Source organism: Symsagittifera roscoffensis, chromosome 5 (genome assembly GCF_963678635.1).
Source record: "Symsagittifera roscoffensis chromosome 5, txSymRosc1.1, whole genome shotgun sequence".
Taxonomy (NCBI): Eukaryota; Metazoa; Xenacoelomorpha; order Acoela; family Convolutidae; genus Symsagittifera; species Symsagittifera roscoffensis.
In genome coordinates, this window is record NC_087066.1 from 66,420,886 (window position 1) to 66,439,095 (window position 18,210).

The window sequence follows — 18,210 nt, forward strand, 5'->3', positions numbered from 1 at the left end:
TCCATGTTTTGTACGACGGCTTCCTAGCTCCCTCCAAGTTTGAAAAAATGCAGAAAATCAATTAGTTGAACAATAAAAATCTCAAAAGTTAACTTCCAGGTCTCGGTTTTAATTTAAATTTGGGTATTTAATCGATAATTTTTGTTAAAAATTTGTCATTTTTCTGGGCTTAGAGAACAAAAGTGAATTGAACAAGTTTGATAACCAGTAGTTTTTATTTCAGAAAACCTCAAAAAAATTTAGTAAAATGGTTGAGTATTTGTGACAACCACTTTTCACCCCGAGAAACAAAAAACTAGTACTTAAAAAATGATAAGCAATAAAACGCTCCTGAATTATCTGGAAACTTAATAAATAAATTTTTTGGTAATTTTTCTTCTCTACTGAGGTAATATCGTGGTTACGGTGAAAACTCAGTTGTGCTGATATTGATAATTTTGAAAGTCATTTACGACAAGTTTCTGGGTTTGTTTTTCCGTGAAAGTGACTGGGCGATTGAATTTTCAATTAGACACCTTATTCTAGGGTCAAGATTTCTGAACGAATTTTAAAATCTTCAGCTCAAACAGTTTCTTATAAGGTTGTAACGACGATCCAAGCAGTGAGAATAAAAAAAACAATGGTCTCTGTTTTTGTGGTTAAAGTTATCTAACACCAACCGGTCTTAATTACAATCTATATTTTGTACGACGGCTTCCTAGCTCACTCCAAATTTGAAACAAAGCAGAAAATCAATTATTCGAACATCAAGAATCACAAAAGTTAACTTCCAGGTCTCGGTTTTATTTTAAATTCGGGTAGTTAATCGATAATTTTCGTTATAAGTTTGTCATTTTTCTGGGCTTGGAGAACAAAAGTGAATTGAAGCAGAAAATCAAATAGTTTAACATCAAAAATCTCAAAATTTAACTTCCAGGTCTCGGTTTTATTTAAAATTCGGGTATTTAATCGATATTTTTCGTTAAAAATTTGTCATTTTTCTGAGCTTGGAAAACAAAAGTGAATTGAACAAATTTGATAACCAGTAGTTTTTATTTCAGAAAAACTTCAAAAAATTTATTAATTTGGTTGAGTTTTTATGACAACCACTTTTCACCCCGAGAAACAAAAAAGTAATACTTGAAAAATGACACGCAAAAAAACGCTCCTGATTTTTCTGGAAACTTGTTAAATAAACTTTTTGGTGAGTTTTCTTCTCTACTGAGGTCATATCATGGTTACGACGCAAACTCTCAGTTGTGCAAATGTTAATAATTTTGAAAGTGATTCATGGCAAGTTTCTGAATTTGTTTTTCCGTGAAAGTGACTGGACGATAAAGTTCTCAATTAGACACCTTATTCTAGTGACAAGATTTCTGAACGAATTTTAAAAAATCTCCAGCTCAAACAGTTTCTTATAGGGTTGTAACGACGATGCAAGCAGTGAGAACAAAGGAGCAATGGTCTCTGTTTTTGTAGTGAAAGTTATCTAACACCAACTGGTCTTAATTCCGATCAATGTTTTGTACGACGGCTTCCTAGCTCACTCCAAAATTTAAAAAAAAAGCAGAAAATCAAATAGTTTAACATCAAAAATCTCAAAATTTAACTTCCAGGTCTCGGTTTTATTTAAAATTCGGGTATTTAATCGATATTTTTCGTTAAAAATTTGTCATTTTTCTGAGCTTGGAGAACAAAAGTGAATTGAACAAATTTGATAACCAGTAGTTTTTATTTCAGAAAACCTTCAAAAAATTTATTAATTTGGTTGAGTTTTTATGACAACCACTTTTCACCCCGAGAAACAAAAAAGTAATACTTGAAAAATGACACGCAAAAAAAAACGCTCCTGATTTTTCTGGAAACTTGTTAAATAAACTTTTTGGTGATTTTTCTTCTCTACTGAGGTCATATCAAGGCTACGACGCAAACTCTCAGTTGTGCAAATGTTAATAATTTTGAAAGTGATTCATGGCAAGTTTCTGGGTTTGTTTTTCCGTGAAAGTGACTGGACGATAAAGTTCTCAATTAGACACCTTATTCTAGTGCCAAGAATTCTGAACGAATTTTAAAATCTCCAGCTCAAACAGTTTCTTATAGGGTTGTAACGACGATGGAAGCAGTGAGAACAAAGGAGCAATGGTCTCTGTTTTTGTAGTGAAAGTTATCTAACACCAACCGGTCTCAATTCCAATCCATGTTTTGTACGACGGCTTCCTAGCTCACTCCAAGTTTGAAAAAAAGCAGAAAATCAATTAGTCGAATATCAAATATCTCAAAAGTTAACTTCCAGGTCTCGGTTTTATTTTAAATTCGGGTTTTAAATCGATAATTTTTGTTAAAATTTGTCTTTTTTCTGGGCTGGGAGAACAAAAGTGAATTGAAAAATTTTGATAACCGGTAGTTTTTGTTTCATTTGGTTTAAAAAATCAAGTTTTGTCCGATTTTTATCTCAATCCAATTTAAACGAAACATCAAAGAAACTAAGTGAAAATTGGAAATCAAGTAGTTAAAAGTTTTCAAGACGATTTTTTTGCTTGAATTTTTCTGGAAATGACCTTGGGATTAAGTATTAATTTAGGAATCACAATTATGAAGTGCAACAGTGAATTCTACCATAGTATTATAGTTTTCCTTCATATCTTCGTTGTTTTTTTGCTCAAGTTAAATTATGCAGCACAAGTTGAAAAATTTTCATAAAGTAGAATGAGAATATTTGGAAGTTTTTGAAGGAATCTTTTTCAAAGACTAGATTTTGTTCTCATAACTTTTTTCAACCGCAGAATTTATTTGAGGATTTTCAGCTGTTTTGTCACAATTTTCAATTAGAAACATAAATTCTAGGGTTAAGGAGTCTCGACGATATTTTCATCTTGAGTTGAAACATTTGCTAGTGGGGTTATATCAAAATTCAAACATGATCTGAAAAATATTGTCTCTGAATTTGTAGTGAAAGTTATCTGACACTATCGTCTTAATTCTAATCAATGTTTTGTACGACGTCTTCCTCGCTCACTCCAAAATTTAAAAAACAAAGCAGAAATTTAATTGGTCTCGAACAACAAAAATCTCAAGTTCTCGAGTTTATTATTCGGGTATACAATCGATAAGTTTCGTTAAAAACTTGTCTTTTCTTCTGGGCTCGGAGATTAGAAGTGAATTGAACGAAATTGATAATCAGTAGTTTTTATTTCAGAAAACCTTCAAAAAATTTATTAATTTGGTTGAGTTTTTATGACAACCACTTTTCACCCCGAGAAACAAAAAAATAGTACTTCAAAAATGATACGCAAAAAAACGCTCTGAATTTTCTTGAAACTTTTCGAAGAAAACTTTTTTTGTGGTTTAATCATGGTAACAGCGCAAACTCGCAGTTCAGGTAATATCATGGTAACGGCGCAAACTCGCAGTTGTGCAAATGTTATTAATTTTGACAGTGATTCAAGGCAAGTTTCTCGGTTTTTTTTTGTGAATGTGACTGGGCGATTTAGTTCTCAATTAGACACCTTATTCTAGGGTTAGGATTTCTGAACGGTTTTTTGAAACCTCGAGCTCAAACAGTTTCTTATATGGATGTAACGACGATTCAAGCAATGAGAACAAAAAAGCAATGGTCTTTGTTTTCGTGGTGAAAGTTATCTGACACCAACTGGTCTTAATGCCAATCAATGTTTTGTACGACGGCTTCCTAGCTCACTCCAAAGTTCAAAAAAAAAGCAGAAAATCAAATAGTTTAACATCAAAAATCTCAAAATTTAACTTCCATGTCTCGGTTTTATTTAATATTCGGGTATTTAATCGATATTTTTTGTTGAAAATTTGTCATTTTTTGAGCTTGGAGAACAAAAGTGAATTGAACAAATTTGATAACCAGTAGTTTTTATTTCAGAAAACCTTCAAAAAATTTATTAATTTGGTTGAGTTTTTATGACAACCACTTTTCACCCCGAGAAACAAAAAAGTAATACTTGAAAAATGACACGCAAAAAAAACGATCCTGATTTTTCTGGAAACTTGTTAAATAAACTTTTTGGTGATTTTTCTTCTCTACTGAGGTCATATCATGGTTACGACGCAAACTCTCAGTTGTGCAAATGTTAATAATTTTGAAAGTGATTCATGGCAAGTTTCTGGGTTTGTTTTTCCGTGAAAGTGACTGGACGATAAAGTTCTCAATTAGACACCTTATTCTAGTGCCAAGATTTCTGAACGATTTTTAAAATCTCCAGCTCAAACAGTTTCTTATAGGGTTGTAACGACGATGCAAGCAGTGAGAACAAAGGAGCAATGGTCTCTGTTTTTGTAGTGAAAGTTATCTAACACCAACTGGTCTTAATTCCAATCAATGTTTTGTACGACGGCTTCCTAGCTCACTCCAAAATTTAAAAAAAAAGCAGAAAATCAAATAGTTTAACATCAAAAATCTCAAAATTTAACTTCCAGGTCTCGGTTTTATTTAAAATTCGGGTATTTAATCGATATTTTTCGTTAAAAATTTGTCATTTTTCTGAGCTTGGAGAACAAAAGTGAATTGAACAAATTTGATAACCAGTAGTTTTTATTTCAGAAAACCTTCAAAAAATTTATTAATTTGGTTGAGTTTTTATGACAACCACTTTTCACCCCGAGAAACAAAAAAGTAATACTTGGAAAATGACACGCAAAAAAAACGCTCCTGATTTTTCTGGAAACTTGTTAAGTAAACTTTTTGGTGATTTTTCTTCTCTACTGAGGTCATATCATGGTTACGACGCAAACTCTCAGTTGTGCAAATGTTAATAATTTTGAAAGTGATTCATGGCAAGTTTCTGGGTTTGTTTTTCCGTGAAAGTGACTGGACGATAAAGTTCTCAATTAGACACCTTATTCTAGTGCCAAGATTTCTGAACGAATTTTAAAATCTCCAGCTCAAACAGTTTCTTATAGGGTTGTAACGACGATGCAAGCAGTGAGAACAAAAGAGCAATGGTCTCTGTTTTTGTAGTGAAAGTGATCTAACACCAACTGGTCTTAATTCCAATCAATGTTTTGTACGACGGCTTCCTAGCTCACTCCAAAATTTAAAAAAAAAGCAGAAAATCAAATAGTTTAACATCAAAAATCTCAAAATTTAACTTCCAGGTCTCGGTTTTATTTAAAATTCGGGTATTTATTCGATATTTTTCGTTAAAAATTTGTCATTTTTCTGAGCTTGGAGAACAAAAGTGAATTGAACAAATTTGATAACCAGTAGTTTTTATTTCAGAAAACCTTCAAAAAATTTATTAATTTGGTTGAGTTTTTATGACAACCACTTTTCACCCCGAGAAACAAAAAAGTAATACTTGGAAAATGACACGCAAAAAAAACGCTCCTGATTTTTCTGGAAACTTGTTAAGTAAACTTTTTGGTGATTTTTCTTCTCTACTGAGGTCATATCATGGTTACGACGCAAACTCTCAGTTGTGCAAATGTTAATAATTTTGAAAGTGATTCATGGCAAGTTTCTGGGTTTGTTTTTCCGTGAAAGTGACTGGACGATAAAGTTCTCAATTAGACACCTTATTCTAGTGCCGAGATTTCTGAACGAATTTTAAAATCTCCAGCTCAAACAGTTTCTTATATGGATGTAACGACGATTCAAGCAATGAGAACAAAAAAGCAATGGTCTTTGTTTTCGTGGTGAAAGTTATCTGACACCAACTGGTCTTAATGCCAATCAATGTTTTGTACGACGGCTTCCTAGCTCACTCCAAAGTTCAAAAAAAAAGCAGAAAATCAAATAGTTTAACATCAAAAATCTCAAAATTTAACTTCCATGTCTCGGTTTTATTTAATATTCGGGTATTTAATCGATGTTTTTTGTTGAAAATTTGTCATTTTTTGAGCTTGGAGAACAAAAGTGAATTGAACAAATTTGATAACCAGTAGTTTTTATTTCAGAAAACCTTCAAAAAATTTATTAATTTGGTTGAGTTTTTATGATAACCACTTTTCACCCCGAGAAACAAAAAAGTAATACTTAAAAAATGACACGCAAAAAAAACGCTCCTGATTTTTCTGGAAACTTGTTAAATAAACTTTTTGGTGATTTTTCTTCTCTACTGAGGTCATATCATGGTTACGACGCAAACTCTCAGTTGTGCAAATGTTAATAATTTTGAAAGTGATTCATGGCAAGTTTCTGGGTTTGTTTTTCCGTGAAAGTGACTGGACGATAAAGTTCTCAATTAGACACCTTATTCTAGTGCCAAGATTTCTGAACGATTTTTAAAATCTCCAGCTCAAACAGTTTCTTATAGGGTTGTAACGACGATGCAAGCAGTGAGAACAAAGGAGCAATAGTCTCTGTTTTTGTAGTAAAAGTTATCTAACACCAACTGGTCTTAATTCCAATCAATGTTTTGTACGACGGCTTCCTAGCTCACTCCAAAATTTAAAAAAAAAGCAGAAAATCAAATAGTTTAACATCAAAAATCTCAAAATTTAACTTCCAGGTCTCGGTTTTATTTAAAATTCGGGTATTTAATCGATATTTTTCGTTAAAAATTTGTCATTTTTCTGAGCTTGGAGAACAAAAGTGAATTGAACAAATTTGATAACCAGTAGTTTTTATTTCAGAAAACCTTCAAAAAATTTATTAATTTGGTTGAGTTTTTATGACAACCACTTTTCACCCCGAGAAACAAAAAAGTAATACTTGGAAAATGACACGCAAAAAAAACGCTCCTGATTTTTCTGGAAACTTGTTAAGTAAACTTTTTGGTGATTTTTCTTCTCTACTGAGGTCATATCATGGTTACGACGCAAACTCTCAGTTGTGCAAATGTTAATAATTTTGAAAGTGATTCATGGCAAGTTTCTGGGTTTGTTTTTCCGTGAAAGTGACTGGACGATAAAGTTCTCAATTAGACACCTTATTCTAGGGTCAAGATTTCTGAACGAATTTTAAAATCTTCAGCTCAAACAGTTTCTTATAAGGTTGTAACGACGATCCAAGCAGTGAGAATAAAAAAAACAATGGTCTCTGTTTTTGTGGTTAAAGTTATCTAACACCAACCGGTCTTAATTACAATCTATATTTTGTACGACGGCTTCCTAGCTCACTCCAAATTTGAAACAAAGCAGAAAATCAATTATTCGAACTTCAAGAATCACAAAAGTTAACTTCCAGGTCTCGGTTTTATTTTAAATTCGGGTAGTTAATCGATAATTTTCGTTATAAGTTTGTCATTTTTCTGGGCTTGGAGAACAAAAGTGAATTGAAGCAGAAAATCAAATAGTTTAACATCAAAAATCTCAAAATTTAACTTCCAGGTCTCGGTTTTATTTAAAATTCGGGTATTTAATCGATATTTTTCGTTAAAAATTTGTCATTTTTCTGAGCTTGGAGAACAAAAGTGAATTGAACAAATTTGATAACCAGTAGTTTTTATTTCAGAAAACCTTCAAAAAATTTATTAATTTGGTTGAGTTTTTATGACAACCACTTTTCACCCCGAGAAACAAAAAAGTAATACTTGGAAAATGACACGCAAAAAAAACGCTCCTGATTTTTCTGGAAACTTGTTAAGTAAACTTTTTGGTGATTTTTCTTCTCTACTGAGGTCATATCATGGTTACGACGCAAACTCTCAGTTGTGCAAATGTTAATAATTTTGAAAGTGATTCATGGCAAGTTTCTGGGTTTGTTTTTCCGTGAAAGTGACTGGACGATAAAGTTCTCAATTAGACACCTTATTCTAGGGTCAAGATTTCTGAACGAATTTTAAAATCTTCAGCTCAAACAGTTTCTTATAAGGTTGTAACGACGATCCAAGCAGTGAGAATAAAAAAAACAATGGTCTCTGTTTTTGTGGTTAAAGTTATCTAACACCAACCGGTCTTAATTACAATCTATATTTTGTACGACGGCTTCCTAGCTCACTCCAAATTTGAAACAAAGCAGAAAATCAATTATTCGAACATCAAGAATCACAAAAGTTAACTTCCAGGTCTCGGTTTTATTTTAAATTCGGGTAGTTAATCGATAATTTTCGTTATAAGTTTGTCATTTTTCTGGGCTTGGAGAACAAAAGTGAATTGAAGCAGAAAATCAAATAGTTTAACATCAAAAATCTCAAAATTTAACTTCCAGGTCTCGGTTTTATTTAAAATTCGGGTATTTAATCGATATTTTTCGTTAAAAATTTGTCATTTTTCTGAGCTTGGAAAACAAAAGTGAATTGAACAAATTTGATAACCAGTAGTTTTTATTTCAGAAAACCTTCAAAAAATTTATTAAATTGGTTGAGTTTTTATGACAACCACTTTTCACCCCGAGAAACAAAAAAGTAATACTTGAAAAATGACACGCAAAAAAACGCTCCTGATTTTTCTGGAAACTTGTTAAATAAACTTTTTGGTGAGTTTTCTTCTCTACTGAGGTCATATCATGGTTACGACGCAAACTCTCAGTTGTGCAAATGTTAATAATTTTGAAAGTGATTCATGGCAAGTTTCTGGGTTTGTTTTTCCGTGAAAGTGACTGGACGATAAAGTTCTCAATTAGACACCTTATTCTAGTGACAAGATTTCTGAACGAATTTTAAAAAATCTCCAGCTCAAACAGTTTCTTATAGGGTTGTAACGACGATGCAAGCAGTGAGAACAAAGGAGCAATGGTCTCTGTTTTTGTAGTGAAAGTTATCTAACACCAACCGGTCTTAATTACAATCTATATTTTGTACGACGGCTTCCTAGCTCACTCCAAATTTGAAACAAAGCAGAAAATCAATTATTCGAACTTCAAGAATCACAAAAGTTAACTTCCAGGTCTCGGTTTTATTTTAAATTCGGGTAGTTAATCGATAATTTTCGTTATAAGTTTGTCATTTTTCTGGGCTTGGAGAACAAAAGTGAATTGAAGCAGAAAATCAAATAGTTTAACATCAAAAATCTCAAAATTTAACTTCCAGGTCTCGGTTTTATTTAAAATTCGGGTATTTAATCGATATTTTTCGTTAAAAATTTGTCATTTTTCTGAGCTTGGAGAACAAAAGTGAATTGAACAAATTTGATAACCAGTAGTTTTTATTTCAGAAAACCTTCAAAAAATTTATTAATTTGGTTGAGTTTTTATGACAACCACTTTTCACCCCGAGAAACAAAAAAGTAATACTTGGAAAATGACACGCAAAAAAAACGCTCCTGATTTTTCTGGAAACTTGTTAAGTAAACTTTTTGGTGATTTTTCTTCTCTACTGAGGTCATATCATGGTTACGACGCAAACTCTCAGTTGTGCAAATGTTAATAATTTTGAAAGTGATTCATGGCAAGTTTCTGGGTTTGTTTTTCCGTGAAAGTGACTGGACGATAAAGTTCTCAATTAGACACCTTATTCTAGGGTCAAGATTTCTGAACGAATTTTAAAATCTTCAGCTCAAACAGTTTCTTATAAGGTTGTAACGACGATCCAAGCAGTGAGAATAAAAAAAACAATGGTCTCTGTTTTTGTGGTTAAAGTTATCTAACACCAACCGGTCTTAATTACAATCTATATTTTGTACGACGGCTTCCTAGCTCACTCCAAATTTGAAACAAAGCAGAAAATCAATTATTCGAACTTCAAGAATCACAAAAGTTAACTTCCAGGTCTCGGTTTTATTTTAAATTCGGGTAGTTAATCGATAATTTTCGTTATAAGTTTGTCATTTTTCTGGGCTTGGAGAACAAAAGTGAATTGAAGCAGAAAATCAAATAGTTTAACATCAAAAATCTCAAAATTTAACTTCCAGGTCTCGGTTTTATTTAAAATTCGGGTATTTAATCGATATTTTTCGTTAAAAATTTGTCATTTTTCTGAGCTTGGAGAACAAAAGTGAATTGAACAAATTTGATAACCAGTAGTTTTTATTTCAGAAAACCTTCAAAAAATTTATTAATTTGGTTGAGTTTTTATGACAACCACTTTTCACCCCGAGAAACAAAAAAGTAATACTTGGAAAATGACACGCAAAAAAAACGCTCCTGATTTTTCTGGAAACTTGTTAAGTAAACTTTTTGGTGATTTTTCTTCTCTACTGAGGTCATATCATGGTTACGACGCAAACTCTCAGTTGTGCAAATGTTAATAATTTTGAAAGTGATTCATGGCAAGTTTCTGGGTTTGTTTTTCCGTGAAAGTGACTGGACGATAAAGTTCTCAATTAGACACCTTATTCTAGGGTCAAGATTTCTGAACGAATTTTAAAATCTTCAGCTCAAACAGTTTCTTATAAGGTTGTAACGACGATCCAAGCAGTGAGAATAAAAAAAACAATGGTCTCTGTTTTTGTGGTTAAAGTTATCTAACACCAACCGGTCTTAATTACAATCTATATTTTGTACGACGGCTTCCTAGCTCACTCCAAATTTGAAACAAAGCAGAAAATCAATTATTCGAACATCAAGAATCACAAAAGTTAACTTCCAGGTCTCGGTTTTATTTTAAATTCGGGTAGTTAATCGATAATTTTCGTTATAAGTTTGTCATTTTTCTGGGCTTGGAGAACAAAAGTGAATTGAAGCAGAAAATCAAATAGTTTAACATCAAAAATCTCAAAATTTAACTTCCAGGTCTCGGTTTTATTTAAAATTCGGGTATTTAATTGATATTTTTCGTTAAAAATTTGTCATTTTTCTGAGCTTGGAAAACAAAAGTGAATTGAACAAATTTGATAACCAGTAGTTTTTATTTCAGAAAACCTTCAAAAAATTTATTAAATTGGTTGAGTTTTTATGACAACCACTTTTCACCCCGAGAAACAAAAAAGTAATACTTGAAAAATGACACGCAAAAAAACGCTCCTGATTTTTCTGGAAACTTGTTAAATAAACTTTTTGGTGAGTTTTCTTCTCTACTGAGGTCATATCATGGTTACGACGCAAACTCTCAGTTGTGCAAATGTTAATAATTTTGAAAGTGATTCATGGCAAGTTTCTGGGTTTGTTTTTCCGTGAAAGTGACTGGACGATAAAGTTCTCAATTAGACACCTTATTCTAGTGACAAGATTTCTGAACGAATTTTAAAAAATCTCCAGCTCAAACAGTTTCTTATAGGGTTGTAACGACGATGCAAGCAGTGAGAACAAAGGAGCAATGGTCTCTGTTTTTGTAGTGAAAGTTATCTAACACCAACTGGTCTTAATTCCGATCAATGTTTTGTACGACGGCTTCCTAGCTCACTCCAAAATTTAAAAAAAAGCAGAAAATCAAATAGTTTAACTTCAAAAATCTCAAAATTTAACTTCCAGGTCTCGGTTTTATTTAAAATTCGGGTATTTAATCGATATTTTTCGTTAAAAATTTGTCATTTTTCTGAGCTTGGAGAACAAAAGTGAATTGAACAAATTTGATAACCAGTAGTTTTTATTTCAGAAAACCTTAAAAAAATTTATTAATTTGGTTGAGTTTTTATGACAACCACTTTTCACCCCGAGAAACAAAAAAGTAATACTTGAAAAATGACACGCAAAAAAAAACGCTCCTGATTTTTCTGGAAACTTGTTAAATAAACTTTTTGGTGATTTTTCTTCTCTACTGAGGTCATATCATGGTTACGACGCAAACTCTCAGTTGTGCAAATGTTAATAATTTTGAAAGTGATTCATGGCAAGTTTCTGGGTTTGTTTTTCCGTGAAAGTGACTGGACGATAAATTTGGTTACCAGTAATTCATGTGTCAGAAAACCTAAAAAATGTTTAGGAATGTTGATTTTTGTTATGACAAGCACTCAACACCCCGATAAACAAGAAGATAGTAAGTGAGAAATAATACGCAAAAAAATGCTTCTCAAGTTTACGAAAACTTGTTTTCGGTTCATTTCGTTAGAAAAAGTCCGTTTTGTCCGAATTTTATCTCAATCCACTTTTAGCGAAACATCAAGAAAACTAAGTAAACTTTGGACATCAGGTAGTTGTAAGTTTTCCAGAAATTTTTTTTGTTTGAACTTTTCTGGAAAAGACATGGGGACTAAATATTATTTTAGGAATTACAATTATGAAGTGCAACCGTGAATTCTACCATAGTTTTATAGTTTTCCATTTTATTTCAGTTTTTTGCTCAAGTTAAATTATGCAGAGGGAACTGAAAAATTTGCATTAAGTAGTATGAGAAAGCTTGGAAGTTTTTCAGAGAATCTTTTCCAAAGACTGCTTTTTGTTCTCATAACTTCTTTCAACAGCCACAGGTTATTTGACGATTTCCATCTGTTTTGTCACAATTCGCAATTAGAAACATAAATTCTTGGGTAAATGTGTCTCGACGATTTTTTCTTCTTGAGTTGAAACGGTTGCTAGTGGGGTTATAACATAATTCAAACAAGGAGATCAGAAAAAAATTAGTTGTCTGAATTTGTAGTGAAAGTTACCTGACACCAACGTCTTAGTTCTAATCAATGTTTTGTACGACGGCTTCCTCGCTCACTCCAAACTTATCAAAAGCAGAAAACCAATTAATCGAACATCAAAAATCTCAAAAGTTAACTTCCAGGTCTCGAGTTTATTATTCGGGTATTAAACCGATACTTTTCGTTAAAAATTTGTCATTTTTCTGGGCTTGGAGAACCGAAGTGAATTGAACAAATTTAATAATCAATAATTTTTATTTCAGAAAACCTCAAAAAAGTTAATAATATGGTTAGTTTTTTTGCGGACCACTTTTCACTCCGAGAAACAAAAAAATAGTACTTGAAAAACGATACGCAAAAAAAACACGCTCCTGAAGTTTCTGGAAATTTTTTAAATAAACTTTTTGGTGATTTTTGTTCTCTATTGAGGTAAGATCTTGGTTTCGGTGCAAACTCTCAGTTGTGCAAATGTTAATAATTTTGAAAGTGATTCATGGTAAGTTTCTGGGTTTGTTTTTCCGTGAAAGTGACTGGACGATAAAGTTCTCAATTAGACACCTTATTCTAGTGCCAAGATTTCTGAACGAATTTTAAAATCTCCAGCTCAAACAGTTTCTTATAGGGTTGTAACGACGATCCAAGCAGTGAGAATAAAAAAAACAATGGTCTCTGTTTTTGTGGTTAAAGTTATCTAACACCAACCGGTCTTAATTACAATCTATATTTTGTACGACGGCTTCCTAGCTCACTCCAAATTTGAAACAAAGCAGAAAATCAATTATTCGAACTTCAAGAATCACAAAAGTTAACTTCCAGGTCTCGGTTTTATTTTAAATTCGGGTAGTTAATCGATAATTTTCGTTATAAGTTTGTCATTTTTCTGGGCTTGGAGAACAAAAGTGAATTGAAGCAGAAAATCAAATAGTTTAACATCAAAAATCTCAAAATTTAACTTCCAGGTCTCGGTTTTATTTAAAATTCGGGTATTTAATCGATATTTTTCGTTAAAAATTTGTCATTTTTCTGAGCTTGGAGAACAAAAGTGAATTGAACAAATTTGATAACCAGTAGTTTTTATTTCAGAAAACCTTCAAAAAATTTATTAATTTGGTTGAGTTTTTATGACAACCACTTTTCACCCCGAGAAACAAAAAAGTAATACTTGGAAAATGACACGCAAAAAAAACGCTCCTGATTTTTCTGGAAACTTGTTAAGTAAACTTTTTGGTGATTTTTCTTCTCTACTGAGGTCATATCATGGTTACGACGCAAACTCTCAGTTGTGCAAATGTTAATAATTTTGAAAGTGATTCATGGCAAGTTTCTGGGTTTGTTTTTCCGTGAAAGTGACTGGACGATAAAGTTCTCAATTAGACACCTTATTCTAGGGTCAAGATTTCTGAACGAATTTTAAAATCTTCAGCTCAAACAGTTTCTTATAAGGTTGTAACGACGATCCAAGCAGTGAGAATAAAAAAAACAATAGTCTCTGTTTTTGTGGTTAAAGTTATCTAACACCAACCGGTCTTAATTACAATCTATATTTTGTACGACGGCTTCCTAGCTCACTCCAAATTTGAAACAAAGCAGAAAATCAATTATTCGAACTTCAAGAATCACAAAAGTTAACTTCCAGGTCTCGGTTTTATTTTAAATTCGGGTAGTTAATCGATAATTTTCGTTATAAGTTTGTCATTTTTCTGGGCTTGGAGAACAAAAGTGAATTGAAGCAGAAAATCAAATAGTTTAACATCAAAAATCTCAAAATTTAACTTCCAGGTCTCGGTTTTATTTAAAATTCGGGTATTTAATCGATATTTTTCGTTAAAAATTTGTCATTTTTCTGAGCTTGGAGAACAAAAGTGAATTGAACAAATTTGATAACCAGTAGTTTTTATTTCAGAAAACCTTCAAAAAATTTATTAATTTGGTTGAGTTTTTATGACAACCACTTTTCACCCCGAGAAACAAAAAAGTAATACTTGGAAAATGACACGCAAAAAAAACGCTCCTGATTTTTCTGGAAACTTGTTAAGTAAACTTTTTGGTGATTTTTCTTCTCTACTGAGGTCATATCATGGTTACGACGCAAACTCTCAGTTGTGCAAATGTTAATAATTTTGAAAGTGATTCATGGCAAGTTTCTGGGTTTGTTTTTCCGTGAAAGTGACTGGACGATAAAGTTCTCAATTAGACACCTTATTCTAGTGACAAGATTTCTGAACGAATTTTAAAAAATCTCCAGCTCAAACAGTTTCTTATAGGGTTGTAACGACGATGCAAGCAGTGAGAACAAAGGAGCAATGGTCTCTGTTTTTGTAGTGAAAGTTATCTAACACCAACTGGTCTTAATTCCGATCAATGTTTTGTACGACGGCTTCCTAGCTCACTCCAAAATTTAAAAAAAAGCAGAAAATCAAATAGTTTAACTTCAAAAATCTCAAAATTTAACTTCCAGGTCTCGGTTTTATTTAAAATTCGGGTATTTAATCGATATTTTTCGTTAAAAATTTGTCATTTTTCTGAGCTTGGAGAACAAAAGTGAATTGAACAAATTTGATAACCAGTAGTTTTTATTTCAGAAAACCTTAAAAAAATTTATTAATTTGGTTGAGTTTTTATGACAACCACTTTTCACCCCGAGAAACAAAAAAGTAATACTTGAAAAATGACACGCAAAAAAAAACGCTCCTGATTTTTCTGGAAACTTGTTAAATAAACTTTTTGGTGATTTTTCTTCTCTACTGAGGTCATATCATGGTTACGACGCAAACTCTCAGTTGTGCAAATGTTAATAATTTTGAAAGTGATTCATGGCAAGTTTCTGGGTTTGTTTTTCCGTGAAAGTGACTGGACGATAAATTTGGTTACCAGTAATTCATGTGTCAGAAAACCTAAAAAATGTTTAGGAATGTTGATTTTTGTTATGACAAGCACTCAACACCCCGATAAACAAGAAGATAGTAAGTGAGAAATAATACGCAAAAAAATGCTTCTCAAGTTTACGAAAACTTGTTTTCGGTTCATTTCGTTAGAAAAAGTCCGTTTTGTCCGAATTTTATCTCAATCCACTTTTAGCGAAACATCAAGAAAACTAAGTAAACTTTGGACATCAGGTAGTTGTAAGTTTTCCAGAAATTTTTTTTGTTTGAACTTTTCTGGAAAAGACATGGGGACTAAATATTATTTTAGGAATTACAATTATGAAGTGCAACCGTGAATTCTACCATAGTTTTATAGTTTTCCATTTTATTTCAGTTTTTTGCTCAAGTTAAATTATGCAGAGGGAACTGAAAAATTTGCATTAAGTAGTATGAGAAAGCTTGGAAGTTTTTCAGAGAATCTTTTCCAAAGACTGCTTTTTGTTCTCATAACTTCTTTCAACAGCCACAGGTTATTTGACGATTTCCATCTGTTTTGTCACAATTCGCAATTAGAAACATAAATTCTTGGGTAAATGTGTCTCGACGATTTTTTCTTCTTGAGTTGAAACGGTTGCTAGTGGGGTTATAACATAATTCAAACAAGGAGATCAGAAAAAAATTAGTTGTCTGAATTTGTAGTGAAAGTTACCTGACACCAACGTCTTAGTTCTAATCAATGTTTTGTACGACGGCTTCCTCGCTCACTCCAAACTTATCAAAAGCAGAAAACCAATTAATCGAACATCAAAAATCTCAAAAGTTAACTTCCAGGTCTCGAGTTTATTATTCGGGTATTAAACCGATACTTTTCGTTAAAAATTTGTCATTTTTCTGGGCTTGGAGAACCGAAGTGAATTGAACAAATTTAATAATCAATAATTTTTATTTCAGAAAACCTCAAAAAAGTTAATAATATGGTTAGTTTTTTTGCGGACCACTTTTCACTCCGAGAAACAAAAAAATAGTACTTGAAAAACGATACGCAAAAAAAACACGCTCCTGAAGTTTCTGGAAATTTTTTAAATAAACTTTTTGGTGATTTTTGTTCTCTATTGAGGTAAGATCTTGGTTTCGGTGCAAACTCTCAGTTGTGCAAATGTTAATAATTTTGAAAGTGATTCATGGCAAGTTTCTGGGTTTGTTTTTCCGTGAAAGTGACTGGACGATAAAGTTCTCAATTAGACACCTTATTCTAGTGCCAAGATTTCTGAACGAATTTTAAAATCTCCAGCTCAAACAGTTTCTTATAGGGTTGTAACGACGATTCAAGCAAGGAGAACAAAAAAAGCAATGGTCTCTGTTTTTGTGGTGAAAGTTATCTAACACCAACTGGTCTTTATTCCTATCACTGTTTTGAACGACGGCTTCCTAGCTCACTCCAAAGTTTAAAAAAGCAGAAAATCAATTAGTCTCGAACAGCAAAAGTCTCGAAAGTTATTTTCCAGGACTCGAATTTTTTATTCGGGGTTTTTTTTGACAATTGTATTCAAAATTTTATCTTTTTTCTTGGCTTGGAAAAGAAATGAATTGAACAAATTTGGTTACCAGTAAATCATGTGTCAGAAAACCTAAAAATGTTTAGGAATGTTGATTTTTGTTATGACAAGCACTCAACACCCCGATAAACAAGAAGATAGTAAGAGAGAAATAATACGCAAAAAAATGCTTCTCAAGTTTACAAAAACTTGTTTTCGGTTCATTTCGTTAGAAAAAGTCCGTTTTGTCCGAATTTTATCTCAATCCACTTTTAGCGAAACATCAAGAAAACTAAGTAAAGTTTGGACATCAGGTAGTTGTAAGTTTTCCAGAAATTTTTTTTGTTTGAACTTTTCTGGAAAAGACATGCGGACTAAATAATATTTTAGGAATTACAATTATGAAGTGCAACCGTGAATTCTACCATAGTTTTATAGTTTTACATTTTATTTCAGTTTTTTTGCTCAAGTTAAATTATGCAGAGGGAACTGAAAAAATTGCATTAAGTAGTATGAGAAAGCTTGGAAGTTTTTCAGAGAATCTTTTCCAAAGACTGCTTTTTGTTCTCATAACTTCTTTCAACAGCCACAGGTTATTTGACGATTTCCATCTGTTTTGTCACAATTCGCAATTAGAAACATAAATTCTAGGGTAAATGTGTCTCGAGAATTTTTTCTTCTTGAGTTGAAACGGTTGCTAGTGGGGTTATAACATAATTCAAACAAGGAGATCAGAAAAAAATTAGTTGTCTGAATTTGTAGTGAAAGTTACCTGACACCAACGTCTTAGTTCTAATCAATGTTTTGTACGACGGCTTCCTCGCTCACTCCAAATTTATCAAAAGCAGAAAACCAATTAATCGAACACCAAAATCTCAAAAGTTAACTTCCAGGTCTCGAGTTTATTATTCTGGTATTAAACCGATACTTTTCGTTAAAAATTTGTCATTTTTCTGGGCTTGGAGAACCGAAGTGAATTGAACAAATTTAATAATCAATAACTTTTTTTTCAGAAAACCTCAAAAAAATTAATAATATGTTCAATTAGACACCTTATTCTAGTGACAAGATTTCTGAACGAATTTTAAAAAATCTCCAGCTCAAACAGTTTCTTATAGGGTTGTAACGACGATGCAAGCAGTGAGAACAAAGGAGCAATGGTCTCTGTTTTTGTAGTGAAAGTTATCTAACACCAACTGGTCTTAATTCCGATCAATGTTTTGTACGACGGCTTCCTAGCTCACTCCAAAATTTAAAAAAAAGCAGAAAATCAAATAGTTTAACTTCAAAAATCTCAAAATTTAACTTCCAGGTCTCGGTTTTGTTTAAAATTCGGGTATTTAATCGATATTTTTCGTTAAAAATTTGTCATTTTTCTGAGCTTGGAGAACAAAAGTGAATTGAACAAATTTGATAACCAGTAGTTTTTATTTCAGAAAACCTTCAAAAAATTTATTAATTTGGTTGAGTTTTTATGACAACCA